The 23,710-nt window shown below is 45.4% G+C and overlaps 1 long non-coding RNA gene across 1 annotated transcript in view; it reads right to left on the bottom strand.

Annotated features, from left to right (window-relative positions):
• LOC134363406 (uncharacterized) overlaps nt 1-23,710 on the bottom strand; it is a 72,414-nt gene that overhangs the window by 33,829 nt on the left and 14,875 nt on the right. The window contains exon 5 of the long non-coding RNA XR_010021706.1: nt 20,943-20,999. This is a non-coding gene — a long non-coding RNA (uncharacterized LOC134363406). The remainder of the gene's footprint in view (nt 1-20,942; nt 21,000-23,710) is intronic.

The raw sequence follows: 23,710 nt of genomic DNA, 5'->3' as shown, positions 1-23,710 counted from the left end.
CCCCGGGCACCTCCATGGCGCCGAGGCTGCTCTGGCAGTGGCCACAGTAGCCACGGCGTGGCCAGGCCACAACCAGCAGCTGAGACAGCTCTGCGTTCTGTCGGGAAGGCGAACTGGCCCCTGCAACAGCAGCAGACACAGCGCAGCCGGCCTTGAGGGGAGCCGGGGAGCACTGGCGCCCACCGGCCTCAGGCGTTCCCCCACGCGCACCATGGTAACCAGGCCCCTTTTTGACGTCACTTCCGCCACATGGTTCCGGAGCCTGCCCCGCGCGAGCCTGTGACACACGCTGTCCTAGCCACCCCCACCTCGGCTTCGTTTTGGCCGGGCCACCGCTGGATTTAAATCCATGTTTATAATGATGAAATCTGGGTAATCAGCATACTCATCACTCAAATATTTGTCATTTCTTTGTGCTGGGAAAATTCAAAATCCTCTCTTTTAGCTATTTGAAATGATCTAATAAATGCGTGCTGACTCTAGCCACCTTACAAAGCTGTAGATCAGTACAAATAGTTCCTCCTGTCCAGCTGCAACTTTGTATCTGTAACCTCTGCCTTTCCCCTCCTCGCCCTACCCTTCCCAGCCTCTAGTGACCACTAGTCTGCTACTTCTAGGAGATCAACTTTTCCTTTGGCAATTTTTTAAAGGAAATTTTGCGATTTTAATTTCTTTCAGAGGAGCATCCTTCCTTAGATATCTGCCAAGGAACAAAAGTGTTTTCTTTGGACTAACTTTGCCAAAATAGCCATAGAATGTGGCAATGGGAAGAGGCCTGAGACACTCTGGGCTTCAGCTGGCCCAACGCTTTCTTTATAGGTAATGAAGCAAAGGTCTACAGTAAGTGCACTACTTGTCCAGGGCTGTTTAGCTATTTAGTGGCAGAAGTGTGTTGTATTTCGGAATCTGCTGGATGTCAGTGAAATGCTCTTTGTTTAAAAAACACTTTATTGAGGAGTATTTTATATACCTTGTAATCCACCCATTTCAGGTATGCAATTCAATGAGTTCTAGTAAGTTCATCAAGTTGTGCAGCCATCACCACAAATCAGTTTTAGAACATTTTCACCACACCAATAAGATCTCCTGTACCCATTTATTCATTTTTTTTCAAATTTTATTGGTTATGAATATTCACGGGATACAAAGCTGATTGTCACCGTTCATGCCCAAGCTGTGATGGCCAGATTCATACTGGCCGCATGACCGTTACATTTATTGTATCACATTTATTGACTTTCATATGTTGAACCATTCTTGTATCCCTGGCATGAATCCCACTTCAGGTGCCTGAAACCTCTGCCAAGTTTCTTTTTGGTGCCCATAGGAGCCAGCCTGTGCCGCTGGTTCCCATGGAAACAGATCCCTGAGACACACCCTGCCTTGCAGCACGCACAAAGCACTTGCTCGCCCTTTGCCTTTTTTTTTTTTTTTTTTACCCAGCCAGTTAGTTCCAACTTTCAGGACCACAGGGGAATAAAATGAGGACTGTTCCAGAGGGGAGGCAGCTGCCCAGGTGTCTGGCCCAAGCTCCCAGCCCACCCTGCCCCCTGGGGAAAGGGGGGGCAAGCCTCAGGTCAGGGCACAGCTCCCCAGGAGACCCTCGGCCTTTCAAGGCCAGGACAGCCCTGCTCCTTTGGCTCCCAGCACACTTCCAGGAGCAGGGACGCCCTGAGCGTTTTGAGTCTTCACGGTGGACTTGGGAGGAAGGTGTCTTTATCTCACTCTATGGATAATGACAGGGAGACCCAGAAAAGTAAAAGGGTTTGCCCAAGTCACAGGCTAGAAAGTGACAAAGCCGGGACATAAAGCTTGTTCCATTCATCCCAAAGCGAGCATGGCGGTCAAGATGCCCCCCAACCGATGAAACACCCATATTTCATACGTCAGCTTGGAGACTTGCTGATCACACTGCCCAGGACAGGCCTGGCCTTAGTTACTGTGTGAACTGAAAAGGTAGGACCAGAGAAGCCCACCCCCAAACCAGTGCTGCCCTCTGGAGAGTCACCCTCCCACTGCTCAGAGGTGCTTTCTTCGAAGTTAACAAGCTGTGCAACCAAACAGGTTAGGACAACTGCCCTGCCCACTGGGCCCCCCAGGCCCCAGGGCCTTGGGAACCTCCCACTGCAGCAGCCAACCTGGGGGGTTCCCCTCATGCAACACAGATGTGAACATTCCTACCCCCTGCCATGACCCCCCCGCCACTTGCTCACTTCCCAGGCAGGAGGGAATTGGGATTGAGGACACCTGAGTAGGCTCCTTACATGGGCCTCAGCGGTGGCCGTGCTGCGGGCACGTGGCCATTAGCAAACTCCCCGAGAGTCAATTTTGCAAGAGTCTCTGGTAGCTATGAGACCCAGAAAAGGGGAGGGAGGCTGCAGGAGTGCCTGCCCTGTTAGCTACGAGCTGGAGCCTGATGGGTTGGAACTGTGCTTTTCCTCCCACGGTGGCAGGAGCCCGAGGGCAGGGCAGTTTGGAAATGAAAAGGGAAGGAATCGTTTCAAGGCTGGATGAAGGCTGCTTTTCCTTATGTTGCAATTACTGAGCACTTCACACTGGAGGCGGCGGTGATGAAATGCGTTAGCTGACCAGGGTCCCTCACTCTCATCCTACCTCATCCTAGGCAGGGCAGGGGCTTGGCAAGCCCCACCCACAAGTCTTAGGGTCTCCTGGACCTTCCTCATGACCCCCTCCACTCCAGGCCCAAGTTCAATCCCTCCTCCCCAGGACCCCAAGCCGGCAGGTGGAGCTCTTCCATACCTTTCCCTCAGGCCCTTTCTACTGTTGGGCCTGGCTGAGGGGCAGAGGCAGAGAAATTCCCCCTCAGGGTTTGGGCCCTGCCCCACCAAGAGCCCCTGTCTGAGAGCAAGTCCCCTCTGGGAGGGGGTGCGTCTCACCATGCATGTGGTGCCCGCTCTTTAAAGAAGCTCAGTAAACACCTGTTGCCCCCCCAAAGCCTTCCTCTGGATGCCTCAGAACTCAGGGATGTCACCAGGACACTGAGCCAGCACAGCTGTGGAACTGGAAACCACTTAAAGCAGCTTTATTTGTGTCCACCTCTGGCCCTTGAAACCTCTTCTGCTGGCCAGTCCTCCCACGGCCAGATGGAAACCTGACAAGCCCAGGCTGCTTCTTGGTAGGGAAATACCCATGGTCTCCACCACTTCACGTCACACAGCACCGCTCGGCTCACGTCCAGGCCCAACAATAAAAAGGGCCTGACGTCATCGTCAAGTCCCCTGCTTTGAAGTGGAGGCCGCTCATGCTGCCCCGGCCTGGTGGGGTGGGAAGCCTCGGCCGGGCAGCAGGCGTGGTCAGCCTCCAGCTGAACTGTGCTCTGGGCTTGGCGGAGGTGGAAAGCTACACCTCTTTCTCTCATCGGCATCTCCGAGGGTCTTCAGAGCCCGGACACGGTCCCCACTGTCCCCCTGACTAGGATATTTTGTGTGGGCCTCAGCGAACCAAGGAGCCCCTGACGGGTAGTGGCAGCCCCACCTTCTCTTGGCCTGCGTCTGTTCACTGCCCAGGCTGCCTCCTGGGACTGGGCCTGTGAGATTCCACGCCGACTCTCTCACACGAAGCCCTCACCTGGGCCGTCGGCCCTCTCCTCAGCTCCGCCATCAAAGCAGCCAGCCTGTCTCTTGCCCTCTAGACTTTGGGGTGGGGTGAGGCATCAGTCCACTGGATTTCTCCACCTGCGGAGGACACCTCAAAGCCTAAAGCTCTCTTTAAACCCTCTTCTCTGGCTTGATGTGAACGAGGGCATCTCACCTCACCCTCTGGTCTCAGCTCACCTCCCTGATATCCCCGCCTCTAACCTCAACACTTGACTCCTTGGTACCCTTGGTGTGGGTGAGGGGTCAGGCCATCTCTTCTCTAAATGCGGCATCAATGTGGGCAGAGGTCAGGGCCTGGGCGGGGTCATCTGACTGCACACACCGGCCTCCCACCCCACATGGGGCTGTGATCATCAGTGTTTGTACGAGGGTTGGAAGCTAACTGCTCCATGCTTGTCCAGAAAGTGCAAGGAAGGATTTGGGACCATGTAGGAGGGGCCCATGGTGTGGACCAGGCTGGCTGCCAGCCTCCTGGTTTGGTCCCTGGCATTTAGGCTCAGAGAGACAGGGTGCTAGGAGGTAAGATGGGAGGCCCAGAGGGTGGGGAGGGACACTGGCCACCACCACCCAGAGCAGGGCCTCAGGCTGACTCCAGAGAACTCAGTTATGTCCTGAAATGCCACCATCATACGTTGACTCCTTTGAGTAAGTATTGCCTTTTCTATGCAGCCCACATCCAGTCTCTGCATCCTAGTTTCTCAGCCCTCAGGTAGATAAGCAACAAGTCCTGTCTCTTGGTTGATCCTTGTAAAGCGTTTAACACGCTTCCCGGTTGATACTCATAGCTCGATAAGTAAATGTTAACTCACACTGCTTGTCCCTTCGGGTAGCACGGGCAGGCTCTCGCCCACCAGGTAACCCTCCCTTAGCACAACTCGGCCAGCTGGAGCTGCCCTGGCCAGTCACCTGAAACCTCGGATGCCTTGGCCCATCTGGCATTTCCTTGGCAGAATCTTCCATGGGGCCTTTTGCTGGGTGGCAAGGCTGGAGCGTCTGGCACAGCTCCCAGGGTCCCCAATCTGTCACTTCTGCTGCCACAGGTACAGCAAGTACACTTGGTTCAAATCTCCTTGGAGACAGGGCCTGCTCCCACACACCCACAGGGAATGGCGACTGGCAGTGCCTCCAGGAGGAAACCTTCAGGGCCACTAGGACCAGGGGACCTGAATCCAAAGCCTGGCGGGGCTTCAACTTATGAGACCTTCAACCAGCCGTGTAACTTCCTGGAACTTATCCGCTCAACCACAGATGATAATTCACCCCCTTCAGAGATGGCCGAGATCGTGACCTTGAAGGGCCTCTGCTTCACATATACAGTAGCAATAGCATTTTAGAATTCCAGGATTTTAAAACCAGAGAAATAGGCAATCTATTTTTCTCTGTGGCTATTTCTCTTTCTTTATCAACTGCCGAGTGCCACCCCCTCCCCAGGTGACCAGTGCCCACAGTGATGCTCTACAAATGAATCTTCTCCTTGGCAAAGCCAGTGTTCAATTGGCTGGGCCAACGTTCCTGGATACTAAATTCCAAAAGTGGCAGCCTTTTCCCATTCACAGGGTGGGGAACATCAACGTCAATTTTTTAGGACCACTACTTCTGACAATGATGGACCAGAACACTTGGACCAAATTCCTAGCTGAGGACAACTGGAAAACCTGGTCAAATGTGTGTGTGTGTGTGTGTGTACACATACATTCATTCTGAGCAGCTTTTTAAGTGACATATATTTATTTTTTAAATACGTATATATATATATTTAAGTCTGACTGAGGGTATCAGGAAGCAAACAAGGCAGTGAGGAATCACAGGCCAAGATCTGGTAAAGAAGGAAACCCAGAAACATGTGCCTGGCTTCTGGGGCTACTTTCTCCCTAGAGGTCTGCTGATTCCGGAAGTCACTGTAAAGATGCTGAGCAGGGCTTTCAACAACTTGTGGGGCTAAAAACTAGGTCCACCAAGAGGAGGGTGGGTGAGTCAGGCAAGGTCCTTGGAAATTCCATCACAGGATTCTTGGGTGACGTAAGGTCTCCTGTGACATTCATGGGTCAAAATGGACATGAGAGTGGAGCAGGGCTCGCTTCTTCCCGCTAAAATGGCAGAGGGCACTCAGACGAATTAAGAGCACGTTTACCCGATGGTCTCAGGGACAGTGCTGCTCCAAGAGGTGGCTTGTCCAGAAGTCGTGGCCTCTGGAATGAGTGTACTTTTTCTGCTTGCTCTGGTTGCTTACTTGTTTAGCTGTCTTTAGATCCACGTAAGTGAAACCTCTCCCACAAGCTGGTCCTATCAGGCCTGATTCATGGAGGCTCTCAGACCTCAGCCACACACGGTTTTGTGGCGCCAGTGTTCGGGGAGAGTTCTTTCCAGTTTGCAGGTTCACTGGCTCCTCATTCATCCGTTCTGTTGACACCAGGAGATGTACTTCGAATGGCAGGCGTCAGAAAGTCAACTGCCTAGGAGACAGTCACACACCTGTGCCTGTAGCAGCCCCATTCACCAGAGCTCAAAGCAATCCACGTGTCCATCCACAGTGAATGGGCAGGCTAATGCGGGCACCGGAACACGGGTGAACCCTGAGGACACTGTGCTAAATGAAAGAAGCCAGACCCCGAAGGGCAAGCACTGTATGATTCCACTAACACGAGGCACCTAGAGTAGCCAGTGTCATAGAGACAGAAAGCAGAACGGTGGGTGCTAGGGTCTGGGGACGGGGAGTGGGAGGTGTTCAGTGGGTACAGAGTTGCAGCTTTTCAGGATGAAAAGAGCTCTGGAGATTGGTTGCACAACAATGGGAATGGACTTAACACTGAAGTGTACCTTTGAAAAGGGTTAAGAGTAAATTTTATGTCATGTGTTTTCAACCACTATTAAAAATAAACAAACAAACGTCTCTACTCTTCCCCGAGAAGCCCACAGCCTGGGAGATTTCATAGGACTTTATCACACACATTGAAAACTCTCCATCCAAGTAAAAATGATCAGCTGCCGATCTGTGGGCTTCCTGTCCCATGTGCACCTGCCACACCAAAGACACGCTGGCTCCACTCCTCATTCTTGGCATTTGAGTGACCAGCAGCCTGGTTGGCAGAACTAGGAGTAGAGAGGGACGTTCTCATCTCATCACACCTGAGCCACAGGTGGAACTCCTCCTGCTGTGTCACCTGCTGTACCATCTGCTGGGCTTGATCCATGTGACAAAATCAGTAGTGTGACGCCTGATGTGGAGTTACGTGAGTCTGGATGTGCGGGTCCCACTGGCCCCATGATAGTGACCGCTGGAAAGGGACACCCAATTAGAAAGTTTAGGAGACAGGATCCCACCAATTTATAAAGAAACATGAAGGCTGGGTCCAGGGTCATGGTGGTGGTGATGGGTGGGGACCGAGTCCTCCCCTGTGAGGGGCTGCGGGCAGGGTGGGGGGGATGTGCAATTCTCAGGACACCAACATTAACCCTGCAGAGAGACTGATGGGCAACACCTAAGCAAGTTTCAAGTGCTGCACCCTTCTCCCCAACAGTGAGCGAAGGCGGAAAGGGGACCATGACCTCCTGGCGTGGGGAGAGGGGATTCCTAGACCCTAGGAGCAGCGAGAGCCCTGCTAACTCAATTGAGAGGCAGAGGCATTTTGGCAGATGGACCTTGATCTGGAGTGGCAGCATTTGAACCCGAGGCACCCACTCCTCCAGCCTGACGGCTTTTGCCAAGGAGCGTGTGTGCTGCTCAATGTCTGAGTCAAAAAGCGACTGACGACCCCCTGGGAGGGAGCAGAGTCCAGCCAGTGCCCCATCCCCAGCAGCACCTGCTCTGTAAGGGCTGAAAGTCCTCCCCCTGCAGGACAGAGACGTCCGACCTGATTCAAAAGGGCTCAGAAAGCCCAGCAGGACAGAGAAGGGAAAAACACAGAAACGAGAGTGAACTCAGCAAAGAGAAAATCCTACAGGAGGAGAGAAAGTGCTGAACACTTGCAGGGTGGAAAAGCAGATTATCTGTAGGACTGAGAGCCCTGCTCTTACCTGAGAGCCTGAGAGCAGCTCATAAACACCCGCAGTTGGAAAAACCCAGCATCCCCTTGCAGCGGGAGGGCAGCGTCTCCACGGGCCCCGCCGGGGCCCAGCCCCGGGGTGAACGCGGAGTCAGGTCCCCCAGGAAGGGAGCAGACAGGGGCACGAGCCGGGTTCCCCTAAGCTCGAAGCAAAGCAGGGCTGGCTGCCGACCGGCAGCCTCAGGTCTGGGCTGCAGCGTGGCCCAGGTCCCGTTTCCTTGACAGGCATGAAGTGAAGGTGAACGTGGACGTTCACGACCAGAACCCCCTCCTCTGAGACTCTGCAGCCGGGCTGGGGGCCGAGGCGGCTTCCCTGTGCCAGAGTCGCTTCCGCTTCCGTCCTATGGCAGCCGCTGCTTCTCCTGCTCGCGCATGGGACAGCGGCGTTTCCCGCAGCTCGCGACGTGCGGGACCCAGGCTCTCCGGGAGTCGGGAGCAGAGGTGGCCCCGGGGCGCGCGGCTCCCGCGTGTCCGCGGGAAGAACGTTAGTAAGGTACCAGCTGGCGGCATTTCGGTGATCCCTGGCCCCGAGTGGCCAGGCAGCCTTTTGCTTGTTCAGTGCGAGCTCCTTTCTCCTTCTGGCCCAGCAGATCCACTTGCACGCTCGACCCGCACGGTCTACCCCGAGGCTGACCTCCTGGCCACACAGGGGTTCCCGTGCCCTGCTTCCAGCTGGCACAGACCCGGCAGGACTGAGAGCGTGCAAGGGGGCGGTGCGGGCTGCTGCCCAGGCGGCGTCCCCACGGGCTCCCGGAACAGCGATCCCTCCACCCTCCGCACCTGGCACCCCCCACGCCAGGCTTTGCCCAGGGGTGAACAGCTGGGCTGCTGCCCAGAGATGCCACCTACCCACACCTTGTCAGTAGTCTCTGGGCAAAGTCTCCTTGACGTCTACTGTTTGTGTGCCAGCGGCATTCTATTTCCTGATACAGGAGGAATAGTCAGTAAAAATAAATATTATTCGATAGATCATGCTCATCAATCTGCCATTCATTGTCGTATACACTTGGGCAGTTGCATTGTTGCTCTGTGCCTTAGTTTCCCCATAATGGCTGGCAGAAGTACTGTTAATTTCGTGAGCCTGGAGCGTAGCTGCCCTGAGAAGGACCCGGTCTGCCTCTGCAGGAGCACGACCCCGGCGTGTCCTGGAATCCTGCCTCCCGACCGCACCTTGAAACAGCTCTTTGAAAATACATTTTCCATTCCACATTTCAGTCCTCCCTCTGAGCTTCAGCCTTAACATGGAGCCACTAATATAAAAGACTTGTCAGGGGAAATGTTGTCGTTCCGGAGCACATTTCTGGTGCAGAGCTCTGATGCATCAGTTCTTAATCCCTAAAGAGCTGGCAGGAGAGAAAATGGCCAAGTTCTGCCTTTGGAAATTCCATGGTGCTGCAGGCAGACTGCATGCTCATTTGAGGCTTTCCTTTGGCACTAAGTCGCTGCTTTTCCACCTTGGCCATTCCCATTGCCTTGTGCGCAAATTGTGAAGGACTCATTAGCCGTTGCTTATAAAGATAACAAGGACCAGGAAATCCGTACCAAGGGCTTCGCTGTTGGTCACAGTGCGGTTAAAACCCCTGGACCGAGAAGCTACTGTACCCCCACATCTAGAACAGTGCCTAGCAGCGACAAAGTGGTTGATAACTGTTAGATAATAAAGTGAATTGTTACCCCCATTTTTTTTTGGAGGAGACTCAAAGATTAGGCAGCTTGCCCAATATCAGAAAGCTGGTAAAAGGCAACTTCAGGCCTCTGGACTCTAAGACCAGGTCTCCTTCCCCTCTACTGAGGTTCATTATGCAATGAGCTTACCCTGTCAGGGCCCGGGGACTGAATGGCTTATGACATCACACATACAAGGCTGTCCAGGCCCAGAGGATCGGACCCGGCATTGGTACAAAGGGGGTCTTTGTCCCAGTCCTTCGGCCCTGAACTTAGGAGGTGGCTTGTTTTATTGGTTGTGGGTGTGTAGATCCATATTCAAGTACAGTCGAGTGCTGCATAATGACATTTAGGCCAACGATGGACTGCATAGATGACTGTGGTCTCATAGAGTATAGATGTGTAGTGGGCTATACCATCTAGGCTTGTGTAAGGACACTCCATGATGTCCCACAGCGACAAAATTGCCTAACAACACATTTCTCAGAACCTATCCTCCGAGGTGAAATAATAGGTATAGAACAGTGGGCATCACTTATCAGCTGTGCTTTACAACAGGACAACTTTTGGTAAGAAACTAACAAAACATTTGCGTTTTAGGCATGCAGAAAGTTCAGCTCCCTATTATGAACTTTTCTGAGTGGCCCCTGGAATGAATTTCTTGTCCTGGTGAAAAAGGAAAAGCCCTCAGTTCACCTGAAGAAAGAGCATTCGAGATTTTAGTATGGTTGGCTTCATCTCTGAAAGATATTTTTCTCTTTTGAAAGCAGTTTCTGCAGTTAAACAGAGCAATTCTCAGAAAATAGCTGGTGAAAATTCTCACATAATCTTCATAGACATGCTTTTCTCTGTCAATAGCATTTGGCAGGGGGAATGAGAATGTTTCCATTTCACACTAAATGGCATTAGATAAGAATTTTTCCCTTTGTTAACAAAAATAATTTTGACTTATAAAAAATTCTTATTTTTCCTGGGAACAAGATGACTCTCAAGATATGCAGCTTACCTTCTAGCCATTTGTGCTGTGCTAACAGTGTGTTTGTGTTTTTCCTTGGAAGACTACATTATTTTCAACAATTCAGTACAAATACTATGTCCAAGTAAGATTTAAAAATTCAGACCAGAAAATAAGAATAAGACCACTTTCTTGTTATGATAAGCTATATCATCTCGCTATTTAAAGTACTGATCATATAGTAAAGTTTATTCAAGAAGAGAATAGTACAATGGAATATATTTACATTCTTGTTGATGATTTTGTCTCCTTTTAGAAAATACTTTGAGCAAGTTTTAAGTCATGAAACAAATTGGTAAATAATTGATTTAACAAACTATTAGTCACCTTGACATCGAACCAACATTGATTTTGCTTTAAGTATTAGCATTATGAAGATGAGGGTGGTCAGGAATTTTGGGCTTATCTGCTGAAAGTAGAAAGCTTCTGTTTTGCCATTTTTCTTTTACTGCATGAAGTATGTTGGCTGGTTTCACAGGCAGGTAACCTGTGTAGTCACATGGGGCCCAGAACTCAGAAGGGACCCCACGTGGTTTAATGCTCTGCTGTTACCGTCTTGAAATTCTTAATAATCTTATTTTTGAGCTTGTGTTTTGTATGTGAAGTCTTACGGGACAAGGGGGCCTGTGTGTGAGCACAGGAGGAATGTGCACCACGCGTGGAAGCCCGCTCTGCTCAGACTGCGTTCACCTGCAGCGTTCACCAGGACAGAATTCCCTACTCGGGGGAGTTCAGCAAGACCCAAAGCAAATACAAGACAAGTATGCTATGTCCACAACTCAGCAAGATGGGCGCGGACAGCCCCAAGCAGCCATGCTCTGTGTTTGAGCCAGAACTTGCTACTGATGCAGAAAGAAGGTAAGAGCAATCTTGGAAACACAAACAGCCAGGAGCCCTGTTCTACCCTTTCTTACTCCTGTCACTTTCCTGCAGCAGCTCCACTTAGGTTGAAAATGACAGAGAAAGAGAAGGCAATCATAGTTCCTTTTCCTTCAGATCTTTCCTTACCCATCAGTAAGCCAAACATAGTGTTGGTAGAATATTTGTGTATTAGCAAGTGAAATAAAAATAGTTGAATTAGGTTTCTGCAGCATTTCTATTGTTCTGGCTAAGAATATCCATTACAAACTATGAAATACAAACTGCAATTTTGGAGGTTTCCAACATGAGTTAAATGCACTTATATTTTGCATTTAAAACTAACACTGCACCATGTAAATATGAACAGTAAAATCATGCTAATAACATGAAATTTTCATTTTTCTTTACTTAGAATGGCGTTACATAGCAAATAATACCACGACAAGTTGAAAGAGAGAGACCATGGTTGTAAAAAAGCTTTATATTTTAATATCTTCACCAGCACTATTTTCCTGCATTTTGAACAATGGACTCCATATTTTCATTTTGCAACGGGCCCCACAAGTTACATAGTCAGACTACTGTTGGCCCCACGGTATTAAAATTTATTTCCGGATCACTCCCAACTGCATATTTACGGTAGAAAATTTGTGGAGGCTGACGGCGCCGCCAGGTTCCTCCCCAGGGCCGCCCTTCTCGGCCTCGGCCGGCGGGGACATGGCGGGCGCTAGGGGCGGGGGCGGGGCTTGGGAGGGGCGGGGCTAGCGCTGAGGATTTCAGGGTTGCTGGGACTTTGGACTACCAAGCCTCAGAAACTATAAGCAATAATTTCATTTTTTCATAAATCACTCAGTTCCAAGTATTTTCTTATAAACAATGGAAATGGACTAATACACTGAAACCAATATTGTATATCTATTGTTTGTTTTCTCCAAGTGCCCCAAATTAATGCCAACACCAAAAATGGAACATCCTATTTAGTTCATCAAAGATTTGAGTACCTACCACTTACACAGCATTGCACCTTGTTAGGTACTACTACTTTAAAACCCAAATACAGAATACCTCTGCTATGCTCTGAAAGTAAACTGGAAGATATCATGGTATAATGAAAACAAGATTGGGACCCTATTCTGCAACTGGCTATTGGACTTCGGACAGGACAATCACCTCTCTGAATTCCAACCGTTATCATCCATACGTAAAGTGAAGGCTTTTCAACATGAGAAACACAAAGTGTCTGAGGTTTACAGTTAACTCAGTCTTAACCTTCCTCTAACTTGACTTATTAAACAGATAAGAACAGCAAGGGAGAATTTTCATATTTTATAATTTCCTAGTTGCATTCCAAAGTTAGAATGAATTAATCCAAAATAGAAACACATCCTATCCCTCCAAAAACAAAAATATTAATCCTTCAAAACATTTTACTCTCACATCATCACCAGGACAGCCGTTTTCTAAACACCTTTCAACAGCACATACTTGTTGAACAGCTCGACCTTAACCCTAAATTAACTATCTATTAGTTTTGAGGAGAGAAGGACAGAGGGATTCAGAAGAAAGAGGAACAAGCTTTACATCCAGAAAAGGTTGGAGTTGGGTCCCAGGATTTGTTCTTTCATCTAGACAGAGGAGATGATGACATCTGTCTCAAAGGCTGCTGTGTGCATGAAACTAAGTGCCCATACCAAACCCAATACAATGTACAATGTCTAATGCAATGATACCCAGTGCAGTCTATAAAAAAAACAGTTCGCTTCATCCATCTACACTTTTATAGCCAATTTATCTTCTTTATCCCTGATGATTAATTCTAATATCTAGTGAGGGGTTTTAAAAAAAGAAAATACTAGGAATAGTACAAAGATTTAATGTCTTATTTGTAAAAAGTGTGTTTGTATTACTCTATAGCAGGTGCTCTCAAAGAGGGTGATATCACCCCCAAGGGCATGAAAAAAAATGAAGAGAAAAAACTTACTACTTTTATGTATAGAGCAGAAAGACATACATACAGTAAATAAATGGATGTATACAGATATACAGTATATTTTTACTACTAAAATTTCATAGAGGGATGATTAGGAAAAAATATCTTAGAGCCTTTTAGAGAATTGATAATGGAAAAAAAGTTTGAGAAAAATTGCTGTATTATATGAGGATGTAACTGGGGAACTATTAGTCCTCAAAATCATATTCATACTTTTTAATAAATCAAAATTGAGTTGATTCTAAATGATTTTAAGAGCTTTTCTTCAAAGACTAGTACCAATATAAAAAAAGGGACAGCTTGTGACCTTTTCTCTACCTACAGAAGGCTGAGTAAGGAAACTCAAAGTGGGGAGGTGAAATCTAACACTGAGACCACTTAAATAAAGCGAAAAGTAATCTAAGGCAATAGAATAACAAATACGAAAATTTACCAGCCCCCAAACATGACACACCAGTTTCTCAGAAAGAAAAGAAAGAAGGCAGAGCATAAAAAAAGCAGAAGGGAAGATGGGAGAGAATGGGGGTTTGGGGGTAGGAGGGTGGTACACACTGTCAAAAAAAATGACAGCTGAATGTGGTCTCACTGGTGCAGTCACGGCTCTTCCGGACAACCCTGAGTGATCCTGTGATCGGTGAGAGTCAAGGAAGGGGAGGAAGAAAGTGCCAGCTGCCTGAAATTGAAGAAGCCAGTTCCACGCAGTGAGGCCTGCAGCTTTTACCTGTCCTCGAAGGAACAACAGGACAGAACGACAGGTCACATGGCCCACAGAGATCTCTTTCCCTTCCTCTTGCTCTTACTTTCAGTCTGGACGAGGACCACACATCCATTACACCGTTCTCTCCTCCCACTGAAAAGTGGTAAAACTGTTCAGCGTTACGGGGCTTTGCTTTGTCACTGGAGTAGGCTTGCTGTGCTCCCTCCTGCCAGAGCATCAACTCTCTGACAACAAGAAAGGTGCCCTGCCCACCCCGTGCACCTAGCTCAGTAGGCACTCAAATGCCTGCCTACCAGAACTGACCTATACTGCTTAGCATCCGACTGCTTCGTGTGTGGCTGTTGCCTTTCCAATATGATGACAGGCAGAGGCCAGGTTTTCACACAGCTTTTCCTCCCACGTCTCCGAGGAGCACCGTGCTAGGACTGTGGAGGATGCTCAACAAATTGCTGATGGGCTCCTTGTGCCCCAACAGGCATTGTGCCCAACATCTTCCTGTCCCCCAAGGAATAGGGCCGAATTCCCAATCATAAACATTTTAGTATTAAGACCGAAAGGATGTCTGCTCTGAGGGATCTGCTAAAAATAAACTAGAAAGGAGAAAAATGGGCACGATCTATCTATCCTTTAAGGACCAGATCAAATCTGCTCACTCAACAATCCTACTCAGAACCCAATGTTTGATTCCTTGAACTTCTTAAGACAAGTGAACAGATTTGATGGGGGGAAGGGGAGAGGGGGAGGGGAAGAGGAACGGGTAAAGCGTCATGAAAGTCAACTACAATGTATACTGAGAAGTTAAAGTAAAATAATAATAAAAAAAGAACCCAATGTTTGAAACTTAATATTTACACAAGTACAGTAAGTTGGCAATCAAAGATTTGGGTTCTATTGTCTGCAATTTCTAACTAGCAATGTACTCCTGAGCAAGAGGTACTAGTGTCTCTGAGCTGGAGTTCTTCACTCGTAGATAGGAGGAAGTGGCCTCTTTCCTAAGGTTCCATTAAAGCAATGGTTTTCAAACTTGAGGATGCATCAGAATCCCCTGGAGGGCTCCACCCAGAGTTTCTGAGGCAGTGTCTGGGATAGAACTTGAGAATGCATTTCATTTTTTTTTTTTCATTCCCATATAAAGATGACTGGCAAGGGGATCTTAACCCTTGACTTGGTGTTGTCAGCACCACGCTCTCCCAAGTGAGCTAACCTGCCATCCCTATATGGGATCCGAACCCATGGCCTTGGTGTTATCAGCACCACACTCTCCCGAGTGAGCCACGGGCCAGCCTGAGAATGCATTTCTAACAAGTTCCCAGGTGTCTGCTGCTGCTGCTGGTCCAACAACCACACTTCAAGAACCCAACTGCTTTAACATCATCTTACACTGGAATGGCAGAGAAGGGCCGAGTGGAGGAAAGACCACTGGACCGAATAAAAGATTAGATTAGATGTAGGTCTCTCACTCAGAGGTGAGGAACAGCAGTGACAGACCATTCCATAGACACCATTTCATCTTCATTTGACATCAAACAACACATATGAAATTTTGTTCTGTTCTCTCTGCACTAATCCAAGACATGTTTAGCTCTGCTGTGCCTAAAGCAACAACAAACAGAAATGCAGTCACTGAAACTGCACAACAGTACTTGGGTATAATGCAGGGTTTTTCAAAATGCATACCATTTTATATAGTTTTGACTTTAAACTATGTACATGGCTTACACATTCAAAAATTAAATTAAATCAAGAGAAAAAGCAAACCCTAAAATTGAATCTAAATAGAAACTGAACCTGGCTATATAACAAATTGATAAACCATACAGAGAAAATAATTACTTCACATAACTTCTGAACACAGAACCCTGACTATAAATCCTTAACAGATATATTCTAAGGAAAAGAAGAACTTCAGAGAAAACTTAAACGTCACTCCATGTCTATCAGAACATTATGTAATTGTGAAATGATTTTATGTTCATTAAAAGATCAGGCAAGGAAGCAAATGTATTGTTTTATTAGGAACCAAGCTCTTCAGTCTAGGAGAAAAGACAAAGAAATATAAGATACATGGATAGAAGAAATTAAAGGAAAAGTCTGAGTCTTGAAAAAATATGCTCTGTTTACTAAAAGGACTTAGAAGCAATAACATCTCGGTAGCAATAAGCACACTTAGTATCCAGATATTGGTTTCTAAATACATTTCCCACTAACTGTACTAAGGCTTCTCAGACAAGGGGATTCCACGTCCTGGCAGGTGAGCTTCAAGTATCTCCTTGTGCCAGAAAACAAGCAAGTACTCAAAACCAATGGGGTCTAGTCAAAAGGCTGCAAGACTCCACTGGGGACCCACTGGGGTCATGTGTCAAAGGCTCCCACTGCCAAATTTGGTACAATTTGATTATAATAACAATAATTATAGTAATAATAGCAGCTGCAATTGATGGAAACACACTGAATAAATAAAACCACCCATGTCCACGGCAATACATGGAGGAGAGAAGACAAGAAAGAGTGGGAGTAGGTAGGAAAAGAAACTCTTCCCATAAACAGAAAATCGTTATTTTGCAATAACCACTAAACCAGGCAAAGATGGTCAAATGAATGCCAAAACCATTATTTAAAAAGTTGCTGGTAAACAGAATATCCACACAGAGCCAAAAGTATCACCCTGGAGATTACTCATGAAGTGCAAAGCTGAGAAAGGACCTTTACAGTCAAAAACCCTGGCAGTCACCTCTTTAACTAAGCAATCAAACTTGGCTTCACTAATAGTGGGACACGTAGAATTGAGGCGCCCCTTGACATGATGAACTATGGAGTAGCTAACGCCATCAATGAGGCATTCTTGACAAAAAAGACTTTAATCTCTGTTTAGTCCTGCCTGTCAATGTAATTTCCAGATTTCACAGAGAGTAACAAGTTGAAGCATAACATGAGGAAACTATCAGACAAATCCAGAATGTGGGATGTTTTATGAAGCAATGGTGGGAGGAGAGAGAGGGATGAGGGAGAAGGAGAGGAAAGGAGGGGAAAGAGGGAAGGAAGGAAGGAAGGAAGGAAGGAGGGAGGGAGGGAGGGAAGAAGGGGAAGAAAAAAGAAAAGAAAACGGGTAAGATAACCAGGTAGAATGCACAAACCTGGATTGGACTATAATCTGAAAAACAGTTCTAGAAACATTCTTTGTACAATGAACGATATTGGAATATAGTCTGAACGTTTGGTGAAATTCTGGAATTATTAACTCTCTTGGGTGTTACTATGATTATGTACAAGACTGTCTTTAACAAAAGCATGCTCAAGTAGTAACAGATGGAGTGTAATGTTGGTACCCATAATTAATTTCCACAACAATACACACACAAAACATACACAAACAAAATGTGAACAACTGCTGAATCTAAGTGAAGGATACAGAATGTTCATTCTTTCAACAGTTTTGTATATGAACATTTTCACGACAAAAGGGTGGGGGATATTATTGAAATGCAAAGAAAATTCTGTTCTCGGAGACAAACCTTACTCAAAGAGTTTATGGATCCCAGGTCGAGAATCCCTAGCTTAGCTATTTCAATTTTTATCTGCCAGAATATTAACTCAAAGTAATAAGAGAATCCAAAACTGAAAAAATAAACTATCAGTCCCTTACTGTAGAACACTCTCTTATATAATAAAAGTTTGACCTTAGGATGCAGGAATTAAAATGAAGGGGCTATCAAGAGTCCAAACTACCAATTCAATATCCCTCAAAACACATCATGCACAAATGAGTGCATGTTAAACTGGGGAACATGCACTAATGTCAACTTCCAGTGGTCTGCCTTGATTCTAAATCATGCCGGCAGACACAGTGAAGGGGTCTAGTCCAATTTGCTGGAACTCAACACTGGAATCCAAGTGAAATCTTTCGCTTGAAAAAGCAACCATTTGCTTTGCTTTGTTCTGTGCATGTACGTCACTTATGATATTGTACTATAGCTATGCAAGATGTTATCACTGGGGAAAACTGAGTGAAGTGTACATGCGATCTCCCTATATATTTTTCTGCAAATTCCTATGAATCAATAACTATTTTAAAACAAAGCACGCATTATAGAACTGCTGTCCTCGAACACACCCTTAACCTGCTCCATAAACCCCTCCCCAAAAACCAATCAGATAAAAAACATGCTCAAAAGGACCCTTCGAAATCCTAAGGACAGTCAATTCTTAATACTGTTAAAATCCAAAAAGAAATATGAAGAGAACTGTACCTCTCTTGCAAGCAAATATCTCCCTTCCAGAGCCCTTGGTCGCCTCACCATACAGTGAAATCTGAATGCTCAGGTGATTCTGTTTCCCAGGTTCCCATCATCAAGTAAAGCAGGTGAAGTGGGCCCACATTTTCTCACTCAGTGCAGCCAGCTCCAAAGCTTGACTCATTCAAAGAGCAGCCATACCATGCAACTGCCCACACCTTCTGCTGTTCCTGCCTGCTCAGACTGAGGAATGACTAGTAGCTTGATAACTGGATCTCAATTTCACGTAAGGAGTCAGGTCAAGTCTGTGATTTTTCCCAAGAATAAGCATTTGTACCTTTTTGCTGCTGGGACAAAACTGAGTGGAAGTCAGAAACCATGCAGAATTCTGCACTCAAGAGAACCCTTTCCAACAGCCCCTTCTACTGGAGTTGCAACAGAAGCATCAGCTGCAAAATCTCTCTCACTCACCTACTCCCTTCTGCCACTAGGTCCCAGCCAGGCCAATGCCTTCAACTTCACAAGAGCCGAGGCACTTGACATGGAGGGTAGGCAGGGGCATATTTTCCGGGCTGCCAGCTGCACACAGTCCTCTATCCATAATTAACACTTACTCTTGGTCCTGACTGTGCCCCAAGCTATAGCAGAGGTCACTGCATGAAGACAGCACACAGGAAACATTACTGAGAGGCCAATATGGTAAATGGCTGATTGGGTTTCTATTTTTTCAAAGACTAGTTTTCATTTTATCAGGATACGTGGGGTTTGCATTAATTATTTAAGGAGGCCTGAAAATACTTATATCATGCATTTGTCCAACACTGTCTGATTTTTTCAGATAAAGAAATACCTTTTGTATACAACTCAACAAAAGTGGAATACAAAAGCACTGATTACACACATAGGTATGTCTTTTATACCTCTGCCCATAGAGACATGATTGAAAGGAAATACTCCAAAGAACCAATAATGGCCATGGTAAAGTGGTGAGAGTAGAATGATTTGACTTTTTCTTTATGGTTTCCTGTATTTTAGACTTTATTTTTTGCAGTGATCATGTACTGTATGTTTATCACCAGAGCCAGGCTTAGGTGAAGAGGACCTCTACAGAAAAGACAAATCCCATTTAGATTTCATTTGAAATGTGAAAGGAGGCATACTCTGGCTGGCCACAACACCTTTGTCAGGTGAGGAAGCACAAACTGAAGGGCACCGCAAGGAAAGAAAGTGAACTCTTGGTTCAAAAAATTCCAAAAATTACATTTAAAATGGTACCAACAAGTCTGCCAGGAAAACAAGTCAAGAAGTGGTTAATAAATATGCAAAGACCATAGGCTCCAGCAACAGCGTTTCCTAACAAAGCCCTGGCAAGATGCATGGCAGACTGATTTTGGAAGGAAGGTGCCACTCCTCATTCCATTCACGGAGAGAGCACTTCATGCATAGCTAGACTACTGTATTTAAATTACAATTAGCTAGAATTTGCTGCTCATTCCCCACTCTTTAAAATAATCTTAAAACAATTTTAACTGGAAAGCATCCAATATCCCACTGAGCTGTACATCAAGATAGGATCACTCTAACACAACACAACAGACTCCACGTCACAATACAATACGAGAATCTTTTGGCTATTCAACCAAGCAATGGTATTTTTTCATTTTAATGTCCCCTTTATCCTCTTTGACAGAGAAAAGAGACTGGTCACCTCATAAAATGTCACATCTGCAAATATTTGTATAAAGCTCTATCAGTTGTCCTGCAGTCCAGAGACAACAATGCTTTCTCATTCTTACTGAGAAAATATACATACTAGAGATGACCGTGTTGTTAGAGACCAAGTACAGAGAGCAGAGCAGAGGAGGAACTCTCACTAGATTATTGGCTGGCACGAATGAAATTGGTTTAGCCGTTATCTCCCTTGATGGACCATTGATTTGCAGAAATTATGCCTCACTTAAAGATATCACAAATTCCCAAGGCTGCTGGTTCACTTTCTAGCATCTGTAAAATATGATGTTGAATCCTATTCATAATTAGGCAAGGCAGAAGCAATCAGCAGATCCTAAAGTAAAATTTCAGATAAAAATACAATAAATTAAAATAAAAAGGACTTAGTTCATTATAATCTATGGCTAGTTTTTAAAATTTAAATATGGACCCTTGCACATATGTACGTACACACACACGAGCATACATGCAATTACTTTTTGTTTGGGTTAAATTCTCCTCTCTCCCATCTAAAGCTGCACAGTAAATCCTCATGTGACCATTTCAAGAACTATTTTTTGCTGCTAAATGTGGCCAACAACCTGCTCAGCATTCTAGCAGATGTTTCTGTTTTCCAACTTCTGGGAACTTGGATGAATCTGTTTTTTTCCCCCATGTTAAAAATAAAAGAAATGGCACAAATGGGGCATTAAACCTTACAGAAGCTTTTCCCCACCCCACTCCCCTCAGTGTCTCTATTCATGTGACCTCCATGATCCCTTCTCAAATCTTTTCCATTAGAGAAGATGTTTAAAATTATGGTCCACTATGTGGCCAAGGATGACATCACTCAGATTGTGTGCGTGTGCGCGTGCGTTTAAAGAAAATACTTTGTTACTTGGGAGCCATCTGCCACAATTTAAGCCAACTAGCCTGCGGGACCTATGATGTCATAGGATTGCAACTTGTTCAAGTGAACAGATTCTCCAGAGTAATGACTCTCACATTGTTTTGGGGGGGGGGCGGTTGGGGAAGAAGATCCTTCTCTTTTAGTTAACAATTTCTTAAAGACATGTGCGATTCAACCTTACCTCAGTGACATCCATAACTTTGATGGCCGCCAGCTGACCCCTTTTAACATGTCTACCCTGAAAACAGAGGGGAAAAAAGATCAATCAGCACCAATGTGTTGCACAATCATTACAACAGAATGGTTGAAGTTTCCAACAAATCATGTCTCCTTTATAATTTTCTCTTACTAACCAAATGTGATTCTGACATAGTCCTGTGCTTTCCAACAGAATAATATAGCTTGTAATACCAATAAACCCCACTTAATAAACAAGGCAATTAGAACAAATACGTTTTGATAAAGCAACAATTCCTTCTTTCTTTCACAGGTTTAATTTACATGCCATTACCTCCAAGCAACATAAGGTCTACTTCTACACATCAGGTTGACCACCTTTTCCTTCTTAACACTCCACATGCAAAAACTAAACAACAAGAAAACCCTCTAGATATGCACAGATAACAGTAATTTTTGCCTGGTGTGCTCCCAATACCTATTACTAGATTCCACAAGAGTTACACATTAAAAGTCTTATTTGAGCTTTCTTGCAGTCCCAGTGGAGGGAGATTGGAGAATCATCCAGAATAAAGGGAGTACAGAAAGAGATTTGGGGGAAAGAGTAGATAGCTCTATTACAGCTATATTCTAATTCCTGACATAGGACCTAAAAATTTGCAGCCCATTCATATCACTAGGCATTTCAAAAAAATTTGCTATCATTCTCCTCTCACCCAGAGGAGGAGTATTGGCTTTAACGACTGTTAATCTTGTTTCTCTTTAATCACTCTTTGCAATACTTGCTGGTCATTTCTCTGGCCAGTAACAGCCATCCAGACATCCTGAGCTTGATCTACTTACAGACTTTGTGGGAAACGGTTCTTCTGCAACAAACTTAAAACAGAAAGAACATCCCCATATTTTCCAAGAGCCTGTCTCTCTTGTGGTGTTATGATGAAAAGAGCAATAAACGTCAGAATGTCAAACTTGAGGAAACCTCTCCACTTACTCTGAAGAGGCCGCACAGAAACTCAAGTTACAACTTGGACAAAAGCACCTCCAAAACTAAGTGGGAATAAAAAACAAAAAACCACACTGCCACAAGAACACGTTTAACTTTTTTTTATTGAAACGTGGTTGATTGTACGTATCTGTGAGTTACAGCACTGAATATCCACAGCAGTGAGCAATGTGATGCTCATGTCGAGATCATTAGTACATTCGACATTGCACAGTGCAATCACTTTTTGTGGCCCTTTACCGCTTTCTCACTACCCCCTTAGCCCTCCCCCTTTGCCACCTCTGGGGGCCTCACTCTGTTCTCTCCTTTTGAAAGTTCAATGAATTATTTTGACTTGCATCTTTCTTCCCATTTTTATTTATTTATTAGCTCCCACTTATGAGTGAGGACATGTAGTATTCCTCCTCCTGTGCCTGGCTTATTTCACTCAACGTATGTTTCTCTAAGTTCATCTATGTTGCTGCAAACGGCAGAATTTCATTCTTTTATGGCAGCGTAGTATTCCATTGAGAAGACCTTTAACTTAGCCACAAAGTTCATCAAACACAAATGCCTCACTTTAGAACTCTAGTTGCTATTGACTAAACATTTTGCACCCACAGGACCTACAATTTGGAAGGTAAAAAATTGATTCTTTGGATTCAATTTGGTCTTTTTTTATCTAACTGTTATAACCCTCAGTTCCGAGCTTAAAAAGTGTTTAATATTATCCTAACAAATAATATTTTACCTCTGAATCTCCACTGCTTATTTTTTTCAGCAGAAGAACATCCTATTAAAGTTCATACGTAGGTATCTCAGTATAACGGGGAATCAGCTTAACAACCAAAACAGGGCAAAAACACGGAAATCCTTAAAAGACTTAATTTAAATGTAGCTTACGTCTCAAAAAAAAAAAAGGTAATTAAAGAAAAGGCTCAGTTAATTTTCGCTTATATTACAGTTCCCTTTCACAAGCAACCCCCCTCCTCTTGGTTGGGAAATTTGGAACAGCAAATGCAGAAGAAATGCCAAGGACATGGTGTCATGCAAGACTCCTCAAAGAACAGGAGAATAGGTAAGAGCCGGTTCTAGGAAAAAAATGCCCGAGGACAGCAAAGGAAGCAAACTTTGTGCACACAGAGAAAAGCCTAAACTAATTTAATGAGCCTTTACAGTCCATTAAAAACTAAAATAAGAACCCAGAAATATAACGACAATCCCTCTTTCTACTGTCAAATTCTTTTTAGCTCCCACAGAGCATGCCACCTGAGGTGGGAGTGTGATTATTTCTAATGCCTATATTCCTGACCCCCACCGAACTTCTCAAGTGTTTTCTTTCCTTTCTTCAGACTACATGCTTCCTCCTACAAGCATCTAAAGCAAATCTACAGGATCAGTCAGGGTTAAGGTTATCAAAGGTGAGTGGCTGGAAAGCTTAAAACCTGGGAGAATTTTAGTATACCGTATTGCCCTTGGTCATGGACCTAACCTGAGCCATATATAAGTGCAGAGTAAGATGTCACTGACAATGTGCAAAGTGTCCTTAAATGCCTCTGGAGCATCCCTTTTCAAATAAAGGATATAAATAGCTATTGTAACCACAACTTCTGACACACAGATACCTTTAATTTACCATCTTCAAAGAATAGAGGGTTCCATGACTACATTCATTACTATAAGAAAGACTGTTTTAAAAGTTTTGTTTTACCGTAGAATTTGTATTCAATGATTTCTCACTACTACTGTATGTCGGATTAACTGGAAGAAATTTTGGACTGGGTTCAAGT

The sequence above is a fragment of the Cynocephalus volans genome, chromosome 14, assembly GCF_027409185.1.
Source record: "Cynocephalus volans isolate mCynVol1 chromosome 14, mCynVol1.pri, whole genome shotgun sequence".
NCBI lineage: Eukaryota > Metazoa > Chordata > Mammalia > Dermoptera > Cynocephalidae > Cynocephalus > Cynocephalus volans.
This window is presented reverse-complemented; position numbering and strand designations above follow the sequence as displayed.